Genomic DNA, 16,027 nt, shown 5'->3' with positions numbered 1-16,027 from the left:
CCACTCCCATCCTGCACACTCGTGGTCTGTCCAGTCAGCACCAGTCCTGCACTTCCAGCAGCTGGGTGGGAACAGAGACCTTCTAGTCCTGGCACAGGAGGGAGGTACATGGTCTGTTTACCCAGAGATTTCAGGCTCCTCTGCTGAAATTCCATAAACCCCAAGGATTTATTGTAGAAGCTCTGACGTCACTTTCACACAACAACAGACATCCCGGCAGTGAGAAATGAGACTGGAGCAGGAGAAGTTTGTGAGGGCCTGCTTCCCAAATTCCGGCAGTCACAGGTTTGTGTGCTACATTACAGCTGTTCCGACTGCTGACATCTCATCTCTTATGTACTTATATACCCATTACCATAGTAACCAAATTCCTCAGAACATATAATGCAATTTTTGTATCTAGTGTATTAGAACAAAATTATTAAGGTTACAAAGGCAAGCACTCCAAAATTAGAAAGTGTCAGAATTCAGACTGCCATCTCCCTTGCCAACCCATCTTCTCTTGCTGCCTCCCTCCCCATCTCCCAGGCTCCCAAGTCACCTCTCCTGCAAACCTCCAGCTCCAGTTCTCCATCAGCTATAGCTCCTTCCTCTCCAACCCTTCCACAGTTCCAGTTTCACTGTACTTCTGTCCCGACATATTCCTATCTCTCCCCTCTCATCTGACTTTTATACCCCCTGTATTCACACCAGGCATTTTTCTCCTCCACACTGCCTGAGTGTTCTCCAGGAATGATTCACTGAACACAGGACAGATATTCTAGGAACTGGAAACAAGGAGCCTCTCTTGTAGGGAAAAGTTCTTTTGATTTCCCATAGTCCAGGGCTGGAGCATCTTCTGCTGCTCTCCAAGGATTCTGCACACACAGAAGGTAAACGACTACATGTCTTCTCCAAAACACTGCTTTAAAAAATTATCTGGCTCTTTTCTGGTTTTGGCAGTATTACTAATTGTCCTGAACATAAGGGATGAAAGAGGTAGGTCAGCATCTGTACCTAAAGCTAATACTTGGAACAACTCAGAAACAAGGCCCACAAAGCAGATTTAATGCTCAAGCTCCATCCTACCTGGGTTAACTCTTACTGGGAGTAGTTAAACACTTTTTTTCATGTACACCACCTCTTCAGTTCCCAAGCAAGAAATACAGCACTTTCTTCTGGCCTGAAGAGATGAGGGAAGAGCTTAAGTTGCTTGAAGGTACCTAGTAAGCATTACAGCACTTTAAGGCTGAAACAGCAATTTCAACTCAAGTAGGAACACATCCATCCTGAATTTGACAGAAAACTGTAATCAGAAATTGGTCTATTCCAAAAACACAGATCCAAACACCTTTATATTTCATGAGTTCTTTGTGTGCTCACACACAAAGCCATTTAATCCAGCTGTTCTCAGCAATCATTCACAAAAGCAAATGAACGAAAAAGAAATAATCAGCAACCATTTCCACTCCTACCCTTTGGCTGAGGGGGACAATAATTTGACTGCTTCAGTCGATAGACAAAACTATTTCCTGTGCCTTTAAAGAGAAGGTTATTTGAGAAAATGTGCTTTCACACTTGGGCTTTCTGAAAACAAGATTGTCCTGCCTGTTTCAAGGGCCCTGGCCTCAGCTTTTGCATGAGGTGAGGCCGGGAGCTGCCAACAGGTGACTTTTCCAAGATTGATCTGATCTTCGGGAGGCGTAGTAAAGGAATAGCGTTGCAAAGAAAAAGCCAATTAAATTAATCTTATTTTTCTCCTTAAGCAGTCATGCTGGCAGGGACTGAGCTCGAAGGCCTGTGTCTTGGCCTGCACCATGCTGGATGGCAGCGAGTCGCTGATCTGAAGGCAATCACTGATTTGGTCAAAGCAAAACTAAAAGCGCTCAGTCACGCCATCTAATGAAGGATGGGAATGGGAGGTGATTAAAGCTACTACTCAGAGCTATAACCACATGGCACAGCTGGAGCAGGACTGAGCTCTATGGTCTGAAAGGCTTCCTTAAGGTGGTCTGGAAGTATGTGACACAGGGGCCTGGCTCCATCAGGACATGAAGTAAAGCACAGCACCAGAGAATGAGGACAGGCACAAGAACAGTCCAAAAGAGCAGTGGCAGAAGGGAGTTGGCACGGGGACATCAGAAATTTTCAAAAATCAATCACCTGCTGGTTTGTTTTGGTGTTGGGTTTGTGCTCTTTGCTCTTTTTTCCAGAAGCAGGGCTTGGTATTCTCTCTCCATATTCATTTCAGCAAATGGAAGACTCACAAAAGAACATAACACTTTTTGTACGTGACACCTCCCAGAGACCCTCCCATTTCCCTGGAGAGTTTACCAAACATTTTTAGACAAAGCAGGACAAGCTGACTGCCTTAGTTTCAATACTGGAGTGGTAAACCTTTGCAGAAGAACAGCTAAGTCAGTGAGTAACAGAATCATGACCACCAACATCTTCTGCCTCAAGACTACCAGCCTGCACAGAGCTGGAGAACATGGGGGCTGAAGGCTGTTTCTACTCCAGTGGCTGTTTAGAGGTAGATGTTATCAAATTCCTTTCACATCTGCTTAGATTTCAGGAGACAAGCATCTCCACATCACATACAGAAAAACCACCCTCACATCCTTTTGGCAGCCAGCCTTTTGAAGGGGAGCAGAGGAGGAGGAGCTCCTCGCCCCAAGAGGCTGCCTGTGAAGGGCATGAGCAGGGTGCAACAGCAGAATAATACAGGAAATTTTTGCACTACTGCAGTCTGCACTGCACCTACTCTAGGGATAAATAAAATTCCAATCTCCACAATCTCCACCGCTGTCAATCTGACACCTTTTGTGAATACTAAATTCACACATACAAAGAACTTTCTCCTTTGTAGGTTTTGAAACATCTCACACGCCGTTTCCTACTGGTAACGGAACAAGCAGCATAATTTCATACCTGGCAATTTGAAGCCTCTTTTTCAGCAGATTGGAATAATGGATTATGCCTTTTGTTTGTCAGTAGGAACAGGCAAATAGAGAGGGGAAAAAAAACCCCAAATGCAAAGTTTCAAGCAACAGTTCCTGTACTAAAAGAAGATTATTTGCTGCCTGCTCCTGTTGGCTAACAAACAAAGGGAACATCAGGTGTCCGTTTTAGAAATTCTAAGGATGTTGGATTTTTGAGCTGGGAAAGTAGGACGACCTCCTGATACCTTGGGCAGATACACCCCTAACAACCGACCAGCAAAAAGCAAGAACTGCTCACTCATCATGCATGCAGCTCACCCGAGCAGCCCAGCTGGGCAGGGAGCTACTGAGAGCTCAACAAGCCATGCCAGAAAACACTATTTACTTTTTGGACACAAGTTATAAAGAGCAACCAAGACGTAATTAAGGTTCCTGAACACAACAGGACAAAGAATATCAGCTCCAGTGTTGGTCAACTCCAAGAAGTTTTTAGTACATCCGGGCAGCTTCTCGGAGACCACCAGCTCAACCTCTCACTACCAATGCTCAGTTTAGAGCCCCCAAATGCCTCTCTGCAGATTATTTTGCAAAGTCATTCTGAATGAGGGAATATCTAAAGCTCTGGCCTGAAAAAGAATAAACCTGCCCATGTTTACATGAACCATATTGCTCAGTACAGCCAACGAGCTGCATGAGAGCCAGTTGCTGCCAAGCCACAAAAGGGCTCCCAGAAAGAAGAACTCCAATACATTCCTATATTAATAATAATTTCAAAGGCTTGAATAAAAATCAGTCTGGTTATATCAGCACAGCAGTTGGTTTTGGCTACTCCCCTGACCCTGGCCATGGCCCAAAAGTAATCTTGGTGGAAGGCTGCTGCTGGTACTGCCATGACATATATACAAACACCTGAAGTGTATGGGACAGTTCTCTGGTAGAAACCAATACAAGCATGGCAAGAAGACACTGTGCAGTGCTCATTTAAATATCTCCAAAACAATCAAAAACTGAGAAAGGTTACATTAAAAGATAAAAAAACCCTTGGATATTTATAAAACATCCTGTATTTGCTTCTGGCACACAACACACATCCCATTCTCCAGTCAGGCAGGAAAGAGTTATTTTTGAGAACTTGATAGTAAGAACTGAAAAGAAATAACTGTGCTTCTCTCACTCTCTTTTTTTCTATTAAGCTAATTCCTGTTGTATAAAGTCAGCTTGAAAGCTCCTTTCAAAGAAAGGGGGGAGGGAGGAGAGGAAGAATCAGATCTGCTTGTTTTTTGCATTTGACATTCAGGTCTCGTCGCCCTGTTTTGTTTTCCTGGAGGACGCGGCGGCGCAGACCTCGCAGAATGATGACATCACACCCACAAAAAAACCAAAACCCAAACAGGAGGGAAGCAGCTCTCCCTCCAACGAGAGCTCAGAATAGCACCTCTGCTTCTGGCTGGTACCTTCTGGGCAACTCAAAACTCAATGTGTCCAAGGGTGATGGAATATTCCCTTCAGACCCTGACCCATGGCAGCAGCACATCCAAATGGGGAATGCAACAGTCTTGCTGCTTTCCAGGCCAGGCAGAATTAAGTTAAAAGGTGTTTAGTTACTGTTCCCCTTTAGAAATACCTTGAATGCTACATTGTTTTATGCTTGTTTATGCCTGTTTTATTGTTGGTTTGGAGTCATACAGGCAAGAGGCTTTTACCACCATGAAACAAAGCAAAGTACAGCATGTTTAATCACCGTAAATTGGAAACTGCTCTTACTGAAAGGCTCTACAAACTTATTTCTTCCATATGAGGTAAATGTTCTGAGCAGCATCTTTGCTGCAGAGCAAGAAGTTGTACTACACGGGGGACAGAGGAACTGCTAGGTGTGAATGCATGCAGAGTGCAGCACCTGTAGAGGGAAGAGACACACCTCTTGCAGGGAAGAGGTGTTCATACCTTGTCTGTATTTATTAAAACTCAGGAGAGGCCCGTGCTACAACATGTGCACTGACTACTCAACCTCACAAGGAGATTTACCCTTCATGTAACACCTGAACTCAACACACTGACATGACTGGCAAGCTCACAAATCTTTGGCAAGACACCAAACTAGATGGTACACAAACAGTTTCCTTGCTCCTAACAATTTATGAGTTAATTTTACACAGCAACAACAAAAACCAAGAAAGAAACAAAAAGGGAATTACAGAAATGTAAGATATTAAACATCCAGTGGTCACATGGTTCCAGTGATAGCTATTGAACAGCACAGTGGTGACAAAACATTTGATAGCCTTTTGCTGTGATTTCTCAGTAGTTAAATATGAAATTAAGCAGACTGCCACCTCCACCTTATTCACAAGCTCAATTCAGACAAAATACCAATAATTTCTCAAAGCAGCAAAACAAACTTAGCCTTGTTATTAACTTAGGGACAATGTTCCAACAGGAACATCAACTAACTAGGTATCATTCTCAGATTTTGTCCAGAAAAAGTATTTTTAAAATATGCCATCCCAGAGAATTTCCCACTCCTCCCCAGAACTTACAAGTCCATTATTACCATTCATTACATATGAGAAAAAGGTTCTTCCCCCAGAGTGTATTTGGGCACTGGAACAGGCTCCCCAGGGAAGGGGCCACAGCCCCAAGCCTGACAAGAGTTCAAGAAGTATTTGGACAGCACTCTCAGGTACGTGGTGGGATTCCTGGGGCTATCCTGTGCAGGGCCAGGAGCTGGACTTTGAGAATCCTTGAGGGGTCTCTCCAACTCAGAATATTCTGTGATTCTGTGATCATGTACCTTGAGAAATTCCAGCACAACAAATGGTTGATTTCAGAACAACAAATGGTTGATTTCAGATCAAATGCAATCACAGATTTCTGTGAGGCAGCCGACATTTTCCATGGAGTTTGACTTTAAACAGTTAAACAATAAGACAGTGGAACGCACTATCTAAAGATCTCAATCTCCTGCCCCAGTGATTAAAAAGAAGGAAAATGAGACAAGCAACTGCTATTAAGGAAGCATCAAAGGCAGGTGGTAAGTTCAATACAAGAAGGAATTCTACTTGTAAGTCTGAAGTTCAAGATCTGCTGTCTCGGATGGGCCCAGCGGAGCGTGCCGAGTCCTGCTGGGTTGACTCCGGAGACCAGTCAGGACAGTCGGACAGAGACCATCTCTGTAATTTTCTCTTTACATATTTACAGAATGTATTTTAGTGGTGAGACCGTATGTGTCATGTCCTTAGAAATGCTAATCACAGGCATGAAATCACACACAGAAAACCCCTAAATCAGCAGGTGCTCGGTGCCTCCAAACCAGAAAATAAGCAGACAAGTAGAATCACAACTCACACCATCCTCTCCTTCCACTCATGCTGCTCCATATCATCCCTGTTTCCCCAACACCTATGTAAATAGGGAGGTAGATTTTGCAACAGGCATGATAAACAGGTAGGAACTACCTCAAACCAGCACAGGTAACATTAGTTCCGAAGCTGAAAGCAATTCTTGGAGAAAACTTGCTAAATTTTATACTCTGTGGCTGTGGCAACATCAAACAGAAATCCCTCAGAAAAACAAAATATTGAGCACTTTCACACAGGTACTCAGATTACAAGGCTTTTTTATGTTTTTTTGGGTTCTTATAGTTTAAAAGAATGACTGAAGCAACAGAATTCTTAGTTTTATCATTTCCAAGTAAGCCCCAGCTATTTTACCACATAGGTATGCTTGAAATGAATACCCACACTGGAAACCTCTCTGCAGAGACAGTTATAGCAGAATCTAGAACAGATGAGAGTTACTTGTGATGAGCTGAGCAATGGCTCATCATGGAGCTCACAGATTCCCAGAAGGCACAGGGGCTTGAAGGTCTTCCTCCTTCCCAGGGTATCAGGTGAGAACACTCTCAGCTTTTTACAGCAGTGTGCACTTGCATTACACAATAATTAGGCCCTGAAGATGTGAGATTCAGCTGTAGTAGGCACTGCATAAACAGGATGAAAAGATACCCTCTGCCTCCACAGATCTCCATAAAAATATCCAGACAATACCCAAGTATTGCAATTTTATATGCACAGGCATATTTTTCACTTAGATGGGCAGTTCCCAGTTATCCTTGTGCGTGACCAACTCCCAAAATGAAACAACTTAGTTTGTTATTTATCAAGTTCAGGGACTGATTTACAATGCATTAAAAGCCCTTTTCAGATTTATATAAAGATAAAAATCAGCAAAAAGTCACAGAAAACACATAAAAACACAGAATATTACAGAATTCAAGCTTTAGCCAGCTCATTCATGACCAGCATTAAATTGCCATTATGATAAGAAAACTACATGGTATGATAAAACGAGAAAACCCATCCCCTGCATTATCAGTAGGTCAGGCAGACTTTCAGAAGGAGATCTGGGACAGTGGTGCTGCTGAACTTTGAGGTCTGTGCTGCTCCACCACACCCTACAGGCAGTGCAGCATCTCCTCCACTTCTGCTTCTCCCTTACAACCTGCAGTCCTGAAGTTAACTGGGGACCAAGAAGACAAATTCTTCTACCCCACCACCAGCTACACTGGGCAAATTGCTCACTTCTCCACCTGTACTTCAGTATCCCCACTTTATAAATGTGAAAAAAATACACATTTATCATCCATTTAAAATACCTTGAGATTTATGGATGAAATTCAGAACAGGGAATTACTATTATTATCCTGCCAATTCAGAGAAAAGTATAAAACCATCACGTATGTAAGATAATCTTTCTTTGTTATAGCTTAGATTTTTATTTGTGTATTAATATTTCATTTCTCATCACATTAATATTAATTACAGTTATTTCTATTTAAACATAAAATATTTGTAATACCTACAAAAACCACTGATTATACCAATTTATAGTCACTACAGTAATTAATTTTCAATACCAGAGTGCAATGGGAAGACTATTCAAATGAGGATGACACACCCTGGTGCTGGACCAGCCACTGCAGAGATTCCAGAGCCCCATGTGACAGCCCACCTGCACAGTGGCCCACAATCACCAATTCCTGCAGCATGGGAAAACAAGAGACTTAAAATAATGTGTGAATTAATACTTTCAAGAGATAGAGGATATTTAAGAAAAAGAACCTATCACTGAAATATTTTGAAAAATTCAGGGGTTTTTCCAAAATATTTTTAAAAATTGTGCGTCGAAAATTCCATGTAAATTTTTTTCAACAGATTAGCAAATAATCTTTAAATGTTCTTTATGTTGTGACTAATTATGAGCCACTGAAGATAAAACATGTTCTTTATACGTAAACTATTTTCACGTTAGTCTAGTATTCAAAGCACTCTGCTTGTTATTGTCAAATCAGGAATGAATCTTTTGCCCAGTCTTGTTTTTGCAAATAAATTTACATCAGCAGTATTGTAATGAAATCAAAGGTAATGGCGAAGGTGAGGACTTCCTTCTGCCACAACACTTTGGATAAAAAAGCATATATGTGGACCTCTTCTTTAGTACAGATTATTTTAGTGTTTGGGTCCCTGCACTTTGTCCTCCCAGTCAGCAAGAGAGAAATTTTGAAGACTCTGGTCAGTTCAGGACTGCTGAGTAGGTTGATCTGGTGAGAATGTGGTCAACTTCTGAGCTAGCAGCTCACAGCAACATCTTCTGAGAGTGGGGGAAGGAAATATCTCCAGTGATTGTCATGCAAACATCTAAACTCAGCCTCATTAAGCCCTCTTCTCCCACCTCCATGGGCACTCCAGCTTCTACAGCTCTGGCCATCTGAGGTGGCTTTTGGAATGGAGATGTTATAGGATTCCTTTGCCCATGTACTGTGCCAAATGAAGGGAAAAATAATCTTCCATCATTCACAAAGGACAGATGATCAGCATTCAGATGGGTTCGCCTGCATTCTTGCTGCAAAACGGGCAGGTCCCAGCAAGAATTAACAGGAGGTTCCACCACACACCTCCAGCCAGAGACTAACCTAGTTTTGAATACTTCAAAGCATGGGTTAGAGGGGGGTTTGTGTGGAAAGGGAAGAAGGAAAATTAAGCCAAAAGCACAGGTAAGAGTTCGAGGTTTGCCTATATGGCAATTAACCTATAATAAAAATGGAGCTTGGCATTCTTAGCAAGGCATTGCTTCTGAAACACATCATTATTTCCTTCCCAACTTTGATACGCACTTCTAGGAGCCAGCAGGAATTTTTGTCAAGGCCTAGGTTACCCTCTTTTTTAACAAAGCTGTAAACCTTCATAAGAACCCCAATCTGTGAGCCTGGCTGCATACTGGGATGTACTGAGCAAGCATAAAGTGGGGTTTGTACCAGCTCAGCTGATGCCAAGGAAAATCATATCACTGCATCACAGTCTTTATGAGTGGTGAAGCCACATTACTTCAGTTAGTCCAGTACATAATTCTCAAGACAAGACTTTAATATGCACCGAGTAATAAAAAAACCCCAAGGAAATGTGGGAGGGAGGTGGATTTAGAGGCAGAAGATCACGTGCTGTGCACAGACCCCATGTTCTTTTTGACCCTGAAGAGGTAGGCAGCTTACCTAGGGGTAAAGGGCCAAATCACAGCAAAACAGATTCCAAACCCAGGGTTTAACTAGTTTGCTATCTAGGCCAGGAAACAGTTCTGGAACACATTTAACACAGTTGAATCGCATCAAATCACGGCTGGCCCAGAACTGATTTTAACAACTGTCAACTGCTCCTTGGACCAGGCAAAGCCAAAAAGAAGATCACAGTATACAGTTTATGAAAAGCACAGAGACAACCCAAACATCCAGAGCAGCAGCAGCAGCAAAGCAAGGCACATTCAAATCCCATGATCTTTATTCAGATTGGGTTACAAGGAAGTGGGAACTGGGAGGAGTTAATGTTAGTGACAACTGCAAGTGAGAACTAAAGGAGAAACATGTTGCACTGCCACTGCTACACAGCTTGAGAAATCCTCATAACTGATGGAGAAAGTTACTGCACTACTTACTGGATACCCATGGCCTATTTGAGAAATAGCACTAGCAAAAATAACCTCTCATCTCGGCTGGGGAGGGAGGGACAGTCACCAATTAAAAGGGGACTCTGGTAGGAAATGAGAATTGCATATTAAGAAGGGGGAGGGAAGCAAAAATAACAAACATGTGCAACAGCACATGAGATTCTTTCCAAGAAATCTCAGTACAACATTTCTCTGGGCATGGGCTCATGGGTCTGTTATTGGCCTTGAGCAGTGGTACGTCAGGGAAGAGGAAGGATTGCTGGATGCTTGGAAAACAGACTGAACACATGGATGGGGAACAAGCCAAAAACTGTTATAAGAAATGTTCCCTACCCTTTCAACATACTTGCACTTGCATATTCCACTTTCCCATGCTCCTGGATCCCAAAGCTTTCCACAGGTTAGAAATCAGCCAGACTAGAGCAAACTGAAGCTGAACCAGCAATGCAAAGGCAAGGACTGATCATAAAGGACTGAACCCCTCAAAATGTGTGTCTAGTGATGCTCAGTCAACGGCAGCAGGCTAAAGAAAAAGAGGTTTTAAAGTTCAGATGAACTAAGTGAAAGGCTGAAAGCAACTTTATTCACATTTAAAGAATTCAGGTGCAATACACATTGGCTATAAGCAAAAATCTCCAAGATTAACGTTAAACATCAAAATTTCCTTTTCAGATATGGATTGACACAAGTGACACATAGCAAAAGCTTCCATTAAAACTCACAGGCACTGCTCCCCCACATTCTGATAGGAGACTGCCCTGTAAACATGCTGCACTCAATGAGCGTAGGAGAAAACTGTTTTTATAAAATTACACCTCACTCTAAAGAAAATATTTGCATGGCTGTAGCCAGGAGTGTAATAAGGGTCAGTGGAAGATCACAGGCACAGAAAAATGCAGAGCCTGCCAGCTTTAGAGTTCCATGATTCTCACTTCTTTCCTCAAGATATAACTTTTCCCCCAAACAAAATATTTCTAGCCTTTTCTATTCTAAGGACAATATTCAATATGTAAATCTCATGCTGTCACCCCATCCTGACCCCTAGAGAAAAATCAAAACTGTTTCTAGCCAAGCAATACAACAGGCAAAACTACAAGCTACTGTCCACTTGTATTAAGAAGCCATCATCACTTTAACTCATGTTGGACTGTCCTCACCAAACCCTAAGAAAAGGAAAACCTCATCTCAAAGCTACAGTGTAGGTGCAGATCTGGGCTCAGCAAGCTCTGATTAAACTGGGGAAACTTCTCTGTTTAGGCAAAACTTATTGCTGCTTTGGCAATTTCATGCTATGTTTACAGTGGCTACCTTGCCTTTTCTTCTGGCAAAGTAACCAAGATATAGCAAGATGTAAAAAAAAAAAAAAAATCAACAAATTAATAATAAAAGAAACATAGAGTAACAATGCACTGATTTCTGACCAGGTATTAAAAGTTCTCAATGGTTTTCCTTTGGTAATTAAAAAAAAATACTGTAATTCCAGTGATCACCAAATATTTGTTTAAAAACAGCCTTAAGAAGCCAGGTTTGGAGCCCCCATTGTGCTGGCTAATGTCCATTGTGTTTCTAAGGGCCTGCAGAAAGTATTCCCTCCTCCATGTTCTGTACTGTAAATGAGCACTTAGACAAGGAGAGCATACAGTGTGTAAAAGCCAACTCTGCTTTTAAACAGCTCTCCATCCTTTCCTCCTGTTTTGTGTGCACTTCTTTCCCTCAGACACTTTGCACTTCACCTCTGATTTCATGTTTTCATATTTTAAGTTCTTTTTTCACAGGAAGGACTCTCCCTCTGGAACTTCACAGGAGGGGATTAGTAGTTTTCTGACCCTTTATCCATTGGATTTTTTTCAGTCTCTTCTCCATGGAGAAATCAATGTATTTTCAGCAACTCCTCAGCATGTTAAAGGACAATAAAAACAAAGAATCCTGAAACCTAACCACTACAAATATAGCAAAAAGTGCCACCAACCTCTGTCTCCCAGTCTCATTGCTGGCTGTGGTGGCACAGCCCAGTCCCTGGGGCTGTCTCCAGCCTCACCTAACTGCACTGAGCCATTTCAGATCACCAGGTTGACACAAAACTCTCTGTATTTTCACTTAGCTTAGCTTTCTGCTGGTGCAGGATCAAGGACCAGAGCCAATGGAATGACATGCAAGGAGAAGCAGGTGGAGGACAGCATCACACACCTCAATAAACTTCTAGAGTAAGGGGAACTTGCCAGAGAGCACCAGACTGCACAGACCAGGATTTCATCCTGCACCATGTCCGTCAAGAATGATGGAGAATGTAAGAAGAGTAAGACACATTCTAGAGCTATAAAAGAAAGGGCAGACATTGGTCTCAGAAGGTATTAAATCACCCCTCTCTGTGGTGTTGTAGGCAAGCTTCTCCCAGACATAGTTAACCAAGGGAGGACGTGTGTCACCCATAACTGAAAGCCTGCTGTCAGACCCAGGAGACTTTCCAATTCAGTCATGATTCTAGCCCAGGGTTGAAGTTCAGCTCTTCCCTTTGTCCAGGTTCACAAAAGGAAATAAAACTGAAATCCTTCACACTACACAGCATACTTGGACAGGAAAAATGTAATGGCCTTGCAGAAGCAGTCATTCAGAAGACAAGAGCCTGGGTCACTCCTGATAACACCAAAGGCTTTTAGAGTTTCTAGTGTGTGCTTCAATGTAACAGTATGTTGTTTACATGATTTTAATATGAATAGGAACAAAACAGAAAATGCTTCTAAGATAGGATCTTAGTGATTATGCAAGTGTTCCCCAAAATACACTAAGAATGGAATAAGACAAGTGGTATTTACCATAGCTTCCTCACCACTTCTGGATCACAGAGAGAACCAAATCAACCCTAAATATTTTCTTATTTCAAAAAACATCTATAGCATCAAATAACTTCTATGAGGCATATTTTGTAAACAGTCTTAGTCTCTACTAAGTTAGATCAAAAGTATATCCTTGCAGAAGCAACAGATATGAGAAGTAACAGCAGTTGTACATCCAGTCTGTCTTTGCTAGAAAGAGAATTACACCTGAAAAAGAAGTACCTGGAAACCATCTAATGTTCCTGTTGAGCATGCAAGGGTTGTGTCAAAGTGGAACTCACTACTGCAGAGTCAGCTACCTACAACATCTTTAAAACAAATCTCTGAATTTGCTGCCATATCTATTGTTCTCTACAAAACATCCTCATTACAGGAAATCCACTACTAGGATACATCTGAAGATGTAATTATTACTGTGATATTTGCTTCTCCTCCAATGTATCTCACCAAGCATAAAACCTGAGGCTGTCTTACAACTCATTAAAAATATGTTATTCTGGTGACAAAACCTGATGAATATAGACAGATATGAAAACCACACAAATGGAAATGTTATTTAGCTGGAAGGAAACATTTAAAGTTTTCCATCTTAGGTTACACCAGAATTTAACAGCAGGACACAGATAACTTTTTCAAATAGTCTAACTTGAGGCCTAAGCCAACTTATCTGTACATAATTTTAATGCCAACATCTGGTCCTGTACAGGCAACACTTAATTCAGTCTAGTTAAAAAGAAAAATAATATCAAACTATTCAAGGAGTTTTTACTTCAGGCAGTTGTGTTTCAACTGGATTAAACTTAAATTAAGCTGTTCTACCAGAATCACTTTCTCTTCAGTGAGGTATTCTTAACAGAGGAGAAAAACATTCTCTCAAGTTCAAAGGACAAATTAAGGTTCAAGTTTATCAATGTATTTCAGTCTATGGGTAAAAGGAAGAGGAGTCCTAAAAATGGCAAACATACCAGTCAGAACTAGGCCAATGTTGTGGAGAATCTAATATGAAGGCTCAAACCAATCGTTGATTAGGTTTGCCCTTGGACATAAGTAGCAAAAACTATGACATGCTCACTATGAGCAGGCACAAAGGCAAGGAAAATGTAGGCCCAAAGTAGAGTCAAGAAAAATGTACCTAAAATTGTATTTATTGCTACAGAATTTGTTATTCTCTAATCCTGAAATAGGAAAACAAACCTTCACTAGTGTCAAAATGTATTATATTTTCACTGTTTTCACCATTATGGGCTATCTGCTGAAGCTATTTTTCAGACACTGAAGACCTGAGTTATATTGTTCAATAATATATATGTATATGTGTGTGTGTGTCAGGGGTGGTATTTTGGGAACATTTCATCCGAAGCACTTCAAGCTGATAACCTTTATCCAAATACATAAAACAAGAGCCATGTCAAATGCACTATAAATAGCATTAATAGTAAGGAATCAATAGCATCCAAACCTTTAGGTAACATCTTATTAATCCGCCCTCGGCATGCACGGGCACACTGCTGTAAGGGCTCTCAAAATGCAACAGTCAAAGGTGAAGGATACAATTTGTTCAACTAGTTAATGCAACTGCTATTTAACCAACACAGCCACTAAAATGCCACCTAACGAAATACTCCCTACCATGATAAGCAGCAGAGACAAGCGTGACAAACACAAAACGTTTTTCTAACAAAATAAATTAGAAGTCCTCAGTGCTGATACCGTTGTCTTATTTTTTTTCCTGAAGATATGTACGGACCTACAGTTGACAACAACCATTTTAATCCCTGATTCTTCTGCACCCCCCACCCCATTTCTTGTACCGCGCCCAACACAATGGTACAACTGCATCTCCCAGGTATCGCCTCGATATTTATTTCTGCTTTCACAGTGACAAAGGTGAACTCTGATGCTCCGAAGATGCTTGCAGCAAAGCAGGGTGAAAGATATTTCTAAAGACATACCCACACGCGGGTTACAGAAATCCAGCCTCCATGAGATGTTTTAATCTGACAAATTAAAATGGTTGGGAAACGCTATTTGGGTAACGGAATCGGCCGCCACATGCATTGCTGATGGGGGGAGCAATAAAAGGTCTTTAAAATAGGTCACTTTGAGCCAAATCCCACACCAGCACCGAACAAAATGGTATATACACTGAAAACTCACCGCTTGGGGAGGAGCGAGGGGCAGGGAGGAAAAAAAATAAAAAGGGGGGAAAAAAATAAAGGGCAAGAATCAGGAATCCACGCGGGTCTCCCAGGGACCCCCAAGCCCCCCGGGGGTTCCGAGCTCTGCCGGCGAAGCCCCCTGTGGTTGGGGGGGGGGGGGCCGCAGACAAAAAGGGCCGCGGCTCTGGGCACGCCTGGCCCCGGCCCCAGCCCTGGGCCTCCGGCGGCCCTGACAGCGGGGAACACCCCTCCGCCCGCGGCCGCCCCTCCGCGGGAAGCGCCATTTCGCCGCCCGCTCCCCCGCCGGTGCTCGGCGGCGGCCGCGGCCCCGACCCTGCGGCAGTGCCGCAGAGCGCGGCGGGGGAGGCGCCGGCCCCACCGGGCCGCCCCCCCCAACCACCATCAACCTCCTCCCTCACCCTCCCCGGGGCCGCCCCGGCCGAGCCGCCCGCCTTACCCTCCGCCGCAGCCGGGCTGGGAGCGCCGGTCGGCCCCCCGCGGAGGAGGAGGAGGACGAGGAGGAGGAGGAGAAGAAGGAGGAGGAGCGGGGCAAGGGGCGGCGGCCCCGCGGGGGGAGGCGCCCCCGGAGGGGCGTCGGGCCCGGCCCCCGCGGGTGCCCGGGCGCGGCGGGCACAAAGGCGGCGGGGCACGGCACCTAAGATGGCAGGGCGGGCGCGGCGGAGCGCTCAGCCACCGCCACCACCGCCGCCGCCACCGCCTGGGCCCCGCTCGCCGAGCTGCGGCCAGGCCGCGCCGCGGAGGCGCGGCGTGCGGGAGGGCGGGCGGCTCCGGCCGTGCCGCCGCGGCGGAGCGGGTCCGTGTGCCGGGCCGCGATCGCTGCCGCCGCCCCGCCGCCGCCGCCTCCCCTCAGCGCCGCCCGGGCTCCGGCTGCGCCGCCGCCGCCGCTCCGCGCTGCCCGCAGCCAGCGGCCCCCGCCCGCCCCTCTCGCGAGACTTCGCCGCCCTCTCCCCCCCCACCAGCACCACCGCGGCCGGCGGGAGGGGCGGGGGGCGGCGGGGGGGGCAGGGGCGGGGCCGGGCGGCGGAGGGGCAGTTGTGGCGCGGGGGCGGGAGGAGCTGTTGGGGTTGGTGTGAGGGGTCAGTGAGAAGGGGGCGGC

General features: G+C 44.3%; 1 protein-coding gene and 1 long non-coding RNA gene across 3 annotated transcripts in view; one reads left to right on the top strand and one right to left on the bottom strand.

Moving 5' to 3' along the window:
• Positions 1–15,593, bottom strand: part of TAOK1 (TAO kinase 1) — a 70,251-nt gene extending 54,658 nt beyond the window's left edge. Inside the window, exon 1 of one of the 2 annotated variants that reach the window (XM_064677471.1) lies at positions 15,368–15,593. The gene's annotated coding sequence lies outside the window, so the exon portion shown is untranslated. The remainder of the gene's footprint in view (positions 1–15,367) is intronic. The other variant, XM_064677470.1, reaches the window with a different exon arrangement.
• Positions 214–2,141, top strand: LOC135425355 (uncharacterized). Its single transcript, XR_010435564.1, has 3 exons — positions 214–285; positions 694–872; positions 1,746–2,141. It is a non-coding gene; the product is annotated as an uncharacterized LOC135425355 (long non-coding RNA).
• Positions 15,594–16,027: the final 434 nt, after the last annotated feature.

This window comes from Pseudopipra pipra, chromosome 21, assembly GCF_036250125.1.
Source record: "Pseudopipra pipra isolate bDixPip1 chromosome 21, bDixPip1.hap1, whole genome shotgun sequence".
Classification (NCBI taxonomy): domain Eukaryota; kingdom Metazoa; phylum Chordata; class Aves; order Passeriformes; family Pipridae; genus Pseudopipra; species Pseudopipra pipra.
This window is presented reverse-complemented; position numbering and strand designations above follow the sequence as displayed.